A 14,894-nucleotide genomic window follows, 5' to 3' on the forward strand; every position below is an offset into this window, starting at 1 on the left:
GTAAAAAAATCGGAAAATTATATATATCGCACTGTAGTAACTCAATTATAATAAAAGCTGACAGAAATATCGATTCGGAAATTCGGGATTGAATGTCTTGGTTAATGTCAATAATCGGCAGATAAATTAAAGCACAGCAAAATCAAATCACAATAAACATGTGTGAAATTATCTTTATCCAATACAGAGTTCTTCAACAGGGTAAAAAAACACCAAAGCATATGATACCAAATAAAACAAAATGTTCAGAAATTACAGATAAAAAACCACATATCAACATCCCATGCTTTATTTTATAGCTTCAACTATTGACGTTAAAAAACATAAATGAATTCTTTCTATTCTTGCATAAATTTTCCAGATTCAAAAAAAATATAATTAATCCCTAATATATTTATTTCCTACATATTAAAATATACGGCCATATCATTTACGCGTATTTTGTCATTTTCTGGTAAATTTTGAATATTTATTTATTTCTTATTTTATATCCTTCAAAATTATACAATCCTCTAAGTCAAGTGCCATCATGAACGCATACTTAATGGCGAGTACAGCCTAAAAAACCAAATCCGACGAATAAAGCATAAAAGATACGTATTTGTTTATTTGAAAGTCTTATAAAATGTATATTTTGGCTATCCAAACCAATACATCTAAGATATGAATACAGAATTTGGCCTGTTTAGATGATCTTTTTATTTCACACCCAATCTCTATGATTTTGTTTAAAATTTACTAAAAATTAGAGAGCATATAAGATGTATTAATCGTGTAGGAACTGGTTGGCGCTATCTTTATTGTGGATAAAAAAGAAACGATTTTATATGAATAAACCGATGCCTCTACATCATAAAATATAACTTTTAACGTATATTAGAATAGAATAACATTGATCTTGACTTTTTGTGCTAAAAAGAAAAGAGACCCGTACTAGGTTTAGATACATTACTTTCTAATTTACAAGTGCCGCCTAAAAATGATATATTGCGTAAAAAATTAAAAGTGAACAAAAAGAAACCTTAGCTATCATATAGAGTACTTATACTTAAGAGAATCGATGCCAAACACAAAGCATTGGGATTGATAAAAACGCTCAATCTTTAACATTATAGCGTTGAATACGTCGGAGAAATGGTCAAATAATGCATGTTTAATGTATAAAATACAACAGTTACTGTGGCTATTTTAAGCTTTTAATATTACTAAACATAACAAATCCAGGACAAAATTTTTTAATAATTGAAAATTCAAAGCCTATGTAAAACACACATAGCGAAATAATAATTAAAAAATCCAAAAATTGATGATTTGGATTTTTCTGTTTATGAAAGAAAAGTAAAAAATTAATATTTACCTAATGTTTATATTTTATCGGTAAAATTACAATATGAAAAATTGCGATATTATTACTATTAAACATTTTAATTCATTAAAATCTGATAATTGCGATATAAATTTGTAAATGTAAATATAATTACAACGTGAATGTTTTCTTAATATTGATTAAATATTTTTTATATTGGATATCTTATAAAATAGAATGAAATATTAAATTTGAAGAGATATATAAACAGTTTTGTTATATGCTCAATTATTTTAATCCTTGTTTATATGTATATAATATTATAAATGATGATTTTAGCAGATACATGATCAACCAGACATTTTCCTGTACGATAATTATATAACATTGATCACATTAACAGAAAAATGAATAAGAATATAGACTATATGAATAGTTTTGAATTTGTGAGCTAAGATAATTTGACCCTTTTGGCTAGGAAACTCTTCTTTATGGGCAAATGTAGAACTTGAATATTGTCTTACTTTATCAATTGGTATAAGGAGGTTAAAAAATATTATAAGTCATATATTAATGTGTTAAAAATATAAAATCAAGCATTAACATAACACAAGCAATAGGATTGAGAAATTCTATGGCATAAACAAATCTTGAGGGAAGAAGATGTATCGAAGATGATTGTAATTGTATTGGTATGTAATGGAATATCAGCTGCATTTATTCTTTTAAGCAATCATAATTTTTTGCTTGGCTTGATCAAAAATAAAAAGCTAAGCCTCAAATAAACCTATAAAAAAAATAAATTTCAAAATAAAGACGTCTGTCGAGCTTGAATTAGAGTCATCTTTTGACGCGTGAGCTAACAAGAGATAATCCTCAACAGAATAATAATTAAATATTTTCTTTACCGTAAATATATATTAATATCGGTGTTTTCATAAAATTAAAATTTTGTATAACTTTTATTATTAAAATTTTAATATGCCTCTCAATTTCATCAAAGTGTTTGTAAAAACATATATAATCCATTTTAATTACCAATATATTCAAATATAAGTTATATTAATATTGTTCTTAAATTTAAAAATCATCTGCGAAAAAAATACCTTATTTTCTTGTTCAATTATCGATAAAATAAAAATCCCTAATAATTCTACAAAAGACAAATTGTCTATATGGTATATTTTAAGGAGCAAAAATTCGGGACGAAGTAGAACCATACATGCAAGCTCAAACACTCCGCAAGACACTTGAATTCATCTCATTTGAGAGAAGAAGAGGAGTTATTAAAGAAAAATCAGGGGAAGATGTCAAAAGATGCATCAAAGAAGTGTTCAATATTCCTAATACGCTGACTACGTCTAGATAGATAAAATTGATAAAACAAATTAACCCATAAACAAATATCTTTGTCTATATGGTCATATTACAATCATTTTAGTCTGCTTTCTTTTTCTTATAAAACCCTCAGCAGGAAGAGCAAAAGATAGAGAATCATTCTACTTTTTTCTAAAATTTAAAACGTAATTAAAAATTCTTTTTTGTTCTATTTGATGTATTTGTTATCTATAATATACATTTTAAAATGACACAATGTCCATACAAGATAATCAATTTTTTGTTAAAAAATAATATAAATATGTCTGAATGCTTTTCAATAAATTTTTATAAATAAACTGTGCATATACGAAGAGATAGAAATATTGATATATTTTTTAAAATAATTGCATATGTTTCGACCGTGCATTTTTAGAATAACAGTTATAGCATTGTAAAACAATTTTACATCCCTTATAAAAAATATATGACAATTGATATATATGCGAATAAATAAGCGATTATATTATCTTTAAACATTTATAGATATATTTTTTTGGCAAATAAGATTTACTAAAATGTAATAACTCTGATTTTATGTGTTACGTAGTGATAAAGAGTTATGACCCATTTCAAATGATATAAATTAACAAATATCTTCATATGCTAATTTTAATACAAACAATAAAACATAATTTGAATATAATATTATACTTAAGTGCATGATTAGTTAGCTTCGTACTATTCACTTCTTTTTACATTGAAAAATCACTTATATTGAATCTTTAGATATGGTATGATTGTCTCAAATATACATTACATATATAAAAATAATATTTTCGATATAATAACCATTAAAAAAATAAATTGTTCTGACACAGTTTTCTTGGTAATAATAAAAGAATTGCGAAAACGTTTAATAAAGCTTAAATCTCATGAGGCCTTTTTTATGTTTGCCCAAAAAAAACCTTTTATTCCACTCTTACATTTAACCACTCCATATCATGGTAATAATAAAAAAAAGGTATGTAAATAGAGCATATTTAATTTTTTCGTACTGTCAAATTTGCCAGAAAAAAATATAAATATTTAAGCTACAGTTTATTTTCTACGACTTGGAGTAAAAATTGATATGCTAACATAATTTTATAAAATTCTGAATCAGATAAACATAACGATTATGCTTCAATTGATATAAATTTGCGAATATTTTTACTGAAAATTAACAAAAAAACAAACTATATTTATTATTTTAAAATTAGATGAGAAAACTATTGCAAAACGAATATTGCACTTAATTTATTTGGAAAACATATATCAGTAATAACAGATAGTTTACGGATTATTTCTATATAGTCTTAAGATTCGATTTTTGAGCTGTAAAATAATTAAATGGTGGTAAATCTGCATTAATATTTCTCTGGGTGCATGTAAACAATAGAATTAAGGCCATTTCAGAGTGTAGTATAATTAAGATTTTACGCATTAAAAAATCGAAAGCCGTTTACTAGAAATAAGGAATAGTAAGGTTAGCATGGGCACTGACTAAAAAATGAATTCCGACACTCAAATATACAACCCTAAGGACGATTATACATATAGAATATTTCAAACGGAGTCGATTAGAGTGTAATAATATATCAGGTATAAAAAAATAGGCTTAAAGGTTTTGATTTACCAATAGAAACAGAAACATCTATAAAAAATCATTTTAATCGATATATTTCATATTATCGAAAATTTCTGCATGATCTGATATCCTATAATAGAGAATACCAGTAAAAAACGGTTATTTCGTGTATAAATATAGAAATTCATAGTAAAAAGAATAAGAAATAATAATAGGAAGTATATAAAAAATTGCTATAAATAAATAGTAGTATTTCTCATATAAAATTAAAACAGCATAAGCTTTTTTGTATTAGTACATATGCTTGTATTTATCGAAATATTTATCTATAATAATAATAGCTGGATATAAAGAAAACCACCCAATACATTTTAAAATGTGTGAAAACATGGAGAATTAGTTTTAGTCATAAAATACACAGAAAAATTTATTTATGATTAAAAATTTTTATGAAATTATAAAAAAAGATTCATAATTACAAAAATGAAAACAATTTATTATATTTATCAACAAAACATCTCATTATATTAAATAGAAAACAACAAATAATATAATCTTAAAAAAATGGTAAAAATATCCCCAGAACTTGGGATATAGACAGCCATAATTATCTCATAACGTGATTTTTATAAAAAATATCCTTGGATTATAAACAAGTTATTTCTATGGCTATGATATAAATATAACGTGGAATTCACATAAAAAATACTCTATATTTTTAATATGAAAGTTTCATAACGTGCTTATAGGTCTAGCACTAACAAAAATAAATATACAGTTGCAGCAAAATTTTTAATATGCACAGCCTGAATATTAAACAGATTCAAATTACTTAAAAACGTAGTTTGGGCAATATATAACAACCATAGAAACATTAAAAAATAATTAACTATGTAAGAATTCAGTATAATTGCAAATAAAAGATTATATGTTTATTAACCGATCTAAACACTAATTACACATAGTAAATACACATATATCAAATATACACATACTTCTTTTAATTATTCAAATTCTTAATGGTAAATTTATAGTGAAAAAATGTGTATATTTTCTATATTGCTATGATCGTATTCACCCGAATTAAAAAAAGCTTCTTTCAATACATTTATAATTTTATGCATTATTTTTTGTTCTATTCAATCATATTTTGATGTATACAAATACTATCCAGATCCCTTAGAGTCAGTCTAATATTATATTTGCCAAATTGAATAATATTTTATCGAAGAACCCAGAAACAATCTCTATAATATCTGCGAATCAAATTATGGAAAATTTATAATCATTTAACATGATGTATTTCACAATTGTGCGAAAACGGCTTTGTATTCGTACACAGCTTTTTAGATATGAAAGCAACGATAATGATAAGTTTTATGTGGTGTACATTTTGTTTCTTAGTATCGTTAACACTTCAACACAATTAAATCAAATTTCAGCCTAATTTATTTCTGTATAAGTTAGCTGTAGGTCTATCTATCATTTTTGATTTTATAAGTTCGACTAGAAGATTGGACATATTTTAATAGTTGGGTCTATATTTAATGTATTTGCTTATTAAGCTGCATAAAGAATATATGTACACATTTTTATGCATTAAACATCTGTATGTATAAAAAACATTATCAAAATAGATTGAATTTTTGTACTGTAAATTTAGCCTTAAGTTATAATAATATAAAATGATATAATGACATTATATGTTCATCTTTTATAAGAGACAGTTAATATATCATTATTGACTCAATTATTATGAAAATCAGTCGAGTCACTTATTATAATTCTAAATAGAATTAGCCGTGAACATAAATAATACAAAAATAATAAATTGAATTCGGCTTTTATGGTTGCTTATATAAATTATATTATACACAATATAGATTTAATTGCCAAAGGTTATTATATTTTATCTATCATGTTATAGTTTGTTATATCCTGATATGTTAAATCATATTGAAATCAATTAAAAATTATAGACCCGTAATTTTAATTTTTATGACCCATACAATTTATATCTCTTTAATGAAATTAGAATTTAAAAATCAGACCAGAAATTATAAGAGATAATTATGAATTAGGTTTCGATTTTTTTTAATTGAAAAAGAAAAGATAAAGATATTAGTATATAAAGTACATCTTTACATTTTGAAATTTCGAACTAACGTTACATTTAAAATGTAATTAGAATGTAGCTTTGAAAGAAGTTCAATATTTCTGTTCAATGACGAACGAGAACTTACTATATTTTATGATAATTCCATTGATTTTAGCTCAAAAGATATGTTTTAACGTTGAAATAAGCACCTAAGACAGCCGTTTTTTAATAAAAATAGATATATTATTAGTTATCTCACTATGAATTATTTTTATTGATATTTATCCTACTACTTTATACCATTACATATTTTAAAATTTTCAAAGTTATGAGATCATCAATTACACCAACTTAATTCTTTTAGATTCATCCTTATAAAGACACTATTGGATACAAATAAACCATTAATGAAGTTCGTGGTTTACATATACAGGCTAATCATAACGTAATCGTTCTATATGATTTTATTTTATTATTAAGAATTTTTAGATAATTCTAAACTTAATCTTTGACCAAAATATCATTTTTTTCTCTTAGCTCTGGTATAATTATTTTATAGTGTAAATTTAAATTAATATTATATGAATTCACATTATAAACTCAATATTTACATCATAGATAAATAAAAGATAAATATGTTCTCACGTTTTGTAGTTTAAAATATTATATTTTGAAGAAAATTTTATGCTTAGTTGAATATATTTGATAAAAAAATCATAGTGAAGATATATGCACAAAGAAAAGTATCAACCCATTAAATTTAACATCATATGTGCGAAAAACGCATAACTAAACATCATTAAAATTGTAAAGATTGGTAACATAAATATTTTTAAATAGAAAGAAAAAAATCAACAATAGTTTATATTTGTAAGTAATATTAGGACATCAAGATGCATTAAATTTATTATAAAAAAATACTTACCATAATTTCAAAACTTATACAGTTTGATGAAACAAGTAATATTTAAATTAAAATTTAAGTAAAAGTAACGTCATTTAATGTGTTACAAAAGAAATGACTTATCTAAAAACACATACTAACTTATTTACTAAAAAAACTATCAAATGCAAAAGCAAATACATTAAAGGTTTCAAAAATACACTGGTTGTCAGTAAAAAACTGTAATTTGATTGAAAACGTTATAATATTTTTAAAGCATTCAAAAATAATAAATCTGGTCTTAATATATAAATCCTGGTATATTTTCCTATGATATGAATTATTGTTTGGTCTTTAAATAGCTCGGATATTCTAATTTATTTTGGCACAGTAAACGAAAAATTTAGTTACAGGATATCTGAAAATAAAACAATTTTTGTATGATACTTATCTATTTGAGCATCATAAGTTGAAATAAAACTACGAAAAGATGTACAAAAAAATTTAAATCCTTTAATAATATTACTAAGCCACATTTAGTCTATAAAAAGCTCTAAAAATTATTTTAGAAATTTTCCACTGCTACATAGGAAATCATATTATTATAAAACAGATCTCTAAAAACTAATGTGAAACGAAAATAGCATAAATACTATCTTCAATTTTTGTCATACTAAAAAGAATGTTCGTCATCTATGTAGCTTATACATTCATTTTGATGATATGTGATTCTATATTAAAACAACTCATTGTAACACATAAATTTTTTTAAATTTTTTCACATATGATGATCATAAGCGAAATTATGCATTTAAACAGTTTTTTATACAGCAGTATATATATTTAAAGCTTTATAATTCGAAAAATAATAAGATTTGTATTTTTTTATGTGATAGACAGCAACAAATGGTGTTGTTTGCAGAATGTAGGAAATTCTCCATGAAGAGATTATTGGCTATAACAGCGAAGAATACAGTAAGATGGCTTTTATGACTAAAGTGGAGACATTTGACAAGATTTGTGATGAATTTTTTTATGAATTTGAAATAAAACCAAAAATAATCTTAACGGTAAAATTTTATACAAATATCTTTAGAGGCATGAGATTTTATCATAAACTGTCACGTAAGCGTTTTGAAAATAGAACCGTAACCCTTTTTTAAAATAAGTGATTGAATAAGAAAAGTAGTGATATTAGAACCAACATATTTGCAGATAAAAATAATAAAATTTATACTTTAAGCAGATAAAACGAAGAAATGATCACCCAATCGCATTTATATTCATAAAATGCCTTATCAGATTAAAAGCTCGTCAGAACTGATGAAGTAATTTTAAACAAGAGCAGTAATATATAAAATGAAGATGTATAAAAATACAATCAGTCACTAATAAAATACTAATACCAAGTAATATAACTTTAGAACATTTGACGAAACTGTAACGAAAAGACACAAAAATGAAGTTTCTTGTATGCTAAAATAAGCGAATTCGTCAAAAACAGTTTTAATAAGATAATATAATGTTTTCGCAACCAGATATTATGTTGGTATATAAAGGGAAAAAAAACAAGATTTTTTTTCATTCCGGATATAAATATATTCTATAGAATATTGATAATGTCAGGCCTGCGAAGAAGCATCTATAAAAATAGATAAATTGCAATTAGATGTAAAAAATGCTTGTTTATATCTACATACGGAGACATAACAAATTTTTAATATTTATAAACTTTATACAGCAAGAAAAATATATTTTAAAGTTTCAAAGGGATTAGAAGACACAGTTTTAAGAAAGTAAAAAAAAAACGGATCACGAAAAATAAAACGATAAAACATTACCACTTTGACAAACCAAATTTCCATTTCTATCATAAAAAGAAAATTTCAATCACATTAATAGAAACATGAACTGAAATTATAGATACCTTGTACATGTTGAATAGAAGCTAAGAAAATGTGATCATTAATAAATGAAAATGTAATCATTTGCAAATGTGGAACACGAATAGTACCATACGTCATTAACTTGGGATAGTGTGATTACAAATAACATAATTCGGATATAAAGGAGTGATAATATCAATTGAAACAGGCATGCAACCAAAAGGAATAGGATAGAAGAACTTTCGAAGGTATCACCCTGGTTTTAAAAGGGTATTATAAAGATTTATAAGATATTGAGGCGTAAAACAGTAACGGTTTTTTATACTCTCTAAATCATTCCGATGTTTTACTTATATAATATTAGAAATAAAATTAACAATTAAAATTAAAAATTTTATTTCTAATCAACAATAAATACTTTAGATTGCAAAAAAAAGTGAAAAGACAATATATATGAATGAAAATAATAAAATGGCTTTAAAAAAATATAAAAAAATTGTAGTATTATTTATTCTGTATATTATTTGTTGTATTAACATTAAATAAAAATAAATGAAATTGGATTAGTAAAAAAAAGAGAAGTAAAATAAAATAACATCAATATTTTAAGTATTATTCGTATACAACCAATTGATTCATTATATCCAAATATTAATTATCAAATCAGCGAAAAGGTTTATATTTATTATACACATAGTAAATACTTGCGTTCTTATCATCTTTATATGTGGTTTAAAAAACACTATTATTTCTTTTTATGCATAAAATTATTAGAAATGGAGTTTTGAAAATTCAAGTTTGATCAAATATACCATTTAAAAAAATTTATTATAATTTAACTATTGATTGAATCCTTATATAAACTAGTATTTTATCTTTTAAATCTAATTTTATTACTATTATTTTGTGTAAAACAATTCATTTTTATATTTAAGTTTTCAGAATTTATTGTATTTAAATATAACAAGTTATTTGTAGTGAATGGCTTTAATTACATATATATATTATTGGCAAAAGTTGGTAAATCACTTTGACTAATCACAGTTTCTGCTTGATATAGTTTTGGAAAAAATTAGTTTTTGATTATTAAAAAATATTTGTTTATCTATACACTATTTATCATATAATATTTTTATATTCAAAAAAAAAATTTATGGGAGTTTATAGTATGAAAATAGGTAAAGTAGATATAAAATAATACTTTGATTAAAATCTAAAACATAAAATTCGTTATCTTTATAATCTTTTGATCTAAATATAGTTGTTGTATTTCTAAAAAGTTTGATTTTTCTTATATAAAATTAGCGAGAAAATTATAAACGTAAAAACAGAAGACTGACTTACATTTTTTTTCTATTCATATTATGACAAAATCATTTTTTGATAATTAAGCTTTACAATATTGCAAAATATATCATTGCAAATTGAGAAGTGAATTGTAAACTCAAAAACTCATATCATACGAACAACAAACGGGTACATTTTATTTAAATTATATTTAAAATTTTTCAAAAAAAGTAATTTCATTTCTGTAAATGCTTTTTTAAGTTTAAAACATATATATAGAGATTTTTAAGCTGCAACTTTTGATGTAAATGGAAGTATAGTTGAAACTACACAGCTATAAGAAATAAAATAATACCTTTAAGAAAATCAAAACATTTTTAATGCTGACATGGCTGCTAAATAAAGATCATGTATTCAATTGAGAAATGTATATACCCCGAATGTCATTCCTTTTAAAACCTAAAAAATATTCTAAGCAAGCTTTTATATTCTAAACGCATCATTAAAGTATACATAGCTCCAATTTTACAAATTTAAGTATATTTATGGTAATCAAATAGAAGAATATCATGTGAATCTATTTTAGATCGAAAATATTCTCACTTGAAATGTTTTAAATTTAAAATATGCATTTATCCTGCTTAAAAGTAGAAATTAGAAACGCATTTTTATTATAAAGTCGCTCAAGAGTACATTTAAAGCAAATATAATTCATACAAATTGATATAATTTACTGACAATTTAAATAATTTATAATGATCACAGACGTATCACACAAAAATTTAATAACAGATTTTTAGGTTATTAATTTTTTAGATATGGAAATAACATATCATTTATACTTTGTATATCAGGCAGTCATGGTTTTTGAGTACATATTGATGCTTCTTGACAACAAGTTTAGGTTTTTTAAAATGTTAAATGGAATATGAAATCACGCCGTACAAGAATCTGTTTACCAAAAGGTTTGCCTGTATATTATGTATCACGACCTGCTCTTTCCAAAAGTTGTGAAAATATACTACACACCAAATATCGATGAATCATAGTGTTTTTAAGTGCAAATATTTGTATGTAACATTTAAAGACAATTTTGCGTTTAAATAGTGCTTCTTAGTATAATTCGATTGCCAATATTACTTAACTTTTAGTTAGAATGCATAGGTTAATATATAAAGGCTAAATACTTGGTTTTTACATAAAAAACTAAATTGTACGCTTAATAGTATGTAAGTTATATTAATGGAAATTTATTATGTATAAATTGATAATCATTTTGTGTTGATATCAGAAAGTTTATACAAAGTTATATTATAATTTCATCATCCATTAAACTAATCATCAATATTGCTAGTTTAAGATATATATATTTGACACAAGTTTTTTTATTACGTTTTTAGGCTGCTTATTTACTGTAAAATCTATACTATATTTCGTAACTATGTAGTATCGCACATCCATGCAAATACTATGCTAAAAATCAATAACCTTGATTTTTGGTTTTCCTGTTATAGAGATAACATAAAATATTATATGGTTTCAATAGTCTAAATGTGGGTTTTTTGTGGTTTTATGACAATCATATATATTTAATTTTTAAGCAAATCAATTTTTTTAAATTTCCTGTTTCGGTGATTTGACGTTTTGAAACGATTTCCTTTACAAAAAATTGACTATAGATAAACAGTAATAAAGACAAAAAACAATAAAGTGGATCTTAATAATCATAAGAAGTACCTATGTCTGCTAATCGTAAAATTAATTACGAAATGCAGCTTACTGTTGCAGATTGATGTATGAATTTCAAAGTTTTATAATTTGTAATTTAAGTGATTGTATAGTAAAAGGCGAAATATTACTTGATTAAGTTTTGTATTTGGATTTTAATCTATATTTTTTTATTTATTTTCGTAAATAAAATATACATTTGTAAGATAATCCAATGCTTTTATATAAGAAAAACTGTCGTCGATTACATTGAATTCTTGATCTTATATATAAATCACGACACAAATTACCTTCTATACCCGATTTACATATCATATCACAAAGTTTAAACAAATATTTACAATGAAAAATCACATAATATATTTTAAAACAAAAAAAAATATAATTTGATGATGGTTTATAACAATACTAAATATATTTGGTAAGTTATTTTTAAAAACCATTCTTGTTATAACGTAAATCAGCTGCGCAATTAATTTATAGAATTTTTTTCCATTCTTTCTCTTATAAAATTGTTCAAAGTAAGAAAAAATTCAATCTGCTGAAAGAAACTATAAATATTAACATTTCAATATGCGTAATTTGTGATTAAGACTTTATAGTACGAGTTATTTTGTGATAATCATGCATGAGTTTATGTTTTTGAATTAATAATTTGTTAGTTTAAATGTTTTTTCTTCAAATTTTTATTATAAAATATGCTAATATTATTTTTGTTTATATAAAATCAAAACGAAAATTCGATTGATATATATATAAGCTATGCAGATTTATTATAAAAAAAGGTATATATTATTAATATCATAAACTAAATCGACATATAATCATAAAGGCAGTTATGATATATTGTTTGCTAAATCCTTTAAAATTTGTTAAAAAACGAAGCATTATACAATATAAAACAGTTACAATTTTAATGGTCTCATAATAAAATTTGAAATATAGGGTAAATTTTTACTCTTTTTTAGATTATACCAACATATTATGATGCAAAAACTTAAATGATATTAAGACAAAATCATAAGTTTAGCAACAAGCCATAAAATAGAAATTATGTTGCATCATAAATTTCCAAAAAATAGTTACATGCATTATTTCTAGTATATAATTAAGGATCAGAAAAAGCCCAAATCAGAATATTGTTTTTTAATATATTATTAGATTCCTTTAACCTAAAAATAGGTTACATTGATCTAAAAATAATGTCAAATATCATTATTTTACATCTGAAAATTGCACTAAAGAGTGCAAACAACGTAAACTATTACAGCATACAAATTAAAATTATGTCGTTAAGAACGCCATGTAAAATATTTACTAATATATTTATTTTTACATTTTTTGCAACTTGAAAATTTTTTCATAGCAATTATTGATTTTTTGCTTTCCATAAGCCGAAAAACATTGTATGAATCACTGAAGAATTGAAGCATATACATCAAATTATCATAGATAAGAAATGACAAATAATATCTAGAACGAATAATATCTACGTCAAATAAAATCCATCCTTTTTATGATGTATATATAGTCGACAAGTATTCTATTTTTGAAAACTTACACCATAAATAAGATGACTAAGGTTTTTAGCATAGTAGAATAGATATTTTTTCTGATATATCAATATAGGCGTATATATTTTTATTTAGAAAATTTAGATTTTTTTGCATTAGAGCAGTTCATATCCTATTACAATGGAAATTTATACTATTTTATATATGCACATAATCTAAGAATTCAATTTTATAATTAAAGCAAGTTCAAATAACAACAATTATGTAGACTTAATTGACTATCTAAACCAAGAAAGGTTATTTAACACTATTATTCACAAATACCACTACCATTACATGTAACCGAATCTTATTTCTTGGATAAAGAATACATTATTTTTTATGGCATTTAGGGGTAATACTTTGGATGTAGTATACAGACATAGGTAAAATTTGAGTGTATGTGGTTTTAAGCTAGTATTTGGTTGCTTAGATCAAAATGAATGGGTTTCTCGATACAATATGGTTTATTTGATTTTTATTTCAATTATATGTTAAGTTAACTTACTTTTGTTTTTGTTCTTATTTTATTGATTTTGCTGTTAAAAATCAATCAATATCTTTTTACTATTTATTAAAAATGTTTTAATACCCATTGAATTTTTCTATAATGTTATTGAAATTTATTAAATTTATTTATAAGGCTAAATTTATGTTATAATTTGGGTATTTGTTTTCGAGCACATCTTGCTTGCTTTCCCGTGCGCACTACGTATATATTAATTCGGCTTTCTTCTTCTATTCGAGGTCTTCTAAAATACTTCACAACTTTTAAGACCTTTTATTTTAAAATATAAATTAAGAATTATTTCAATTTTTAGCTTTCGTGATTGTATTAATTCTTATAAGCATGTTAGGATACAAATCAGTGTTTAAAACTAAAATTTTTAATTGTTTAAATAACGTTGTTTCACATATTTAAATGGCTAAATATATGACGTTATAAATTTTAGGTGATATATGTGCTTTATTCAAAAAACGTGTTTTTTATAATGCATGTATTCATATTTTTCTAGTCCTATATTTTGGTGTGAAATATGTCTCAATTTTTCAAGGCTTATTATAAATTAATTTTATTAATTTATTTATTTATGGGTTAATTTTCTTTTTATCGATTTTATCTTTTTAGACGTGCTCAGCGTGTTGGGAATATTACACAACTCTTTGATGCATCTTTTGAGACCTTCCTCTGACCTATCTTCATCA

The sequence above is a fragment of the Rhyacophila brunnea genome, unplaced genomic scaffold (assembly GCF_057557595.1).
Source record: "Rhyacophila brunnea isolate RB1 unplaced genomic scaffold, BYU_Rbru_1.0 scaffold_35, whole genome shotgun sequence".
NCBI lineage: Eukaryota > Metazoa > Arthropoda > Insecta > Trichoptera > Rhyacophilidae > Rhyacophila > Rhyacophila brunnea.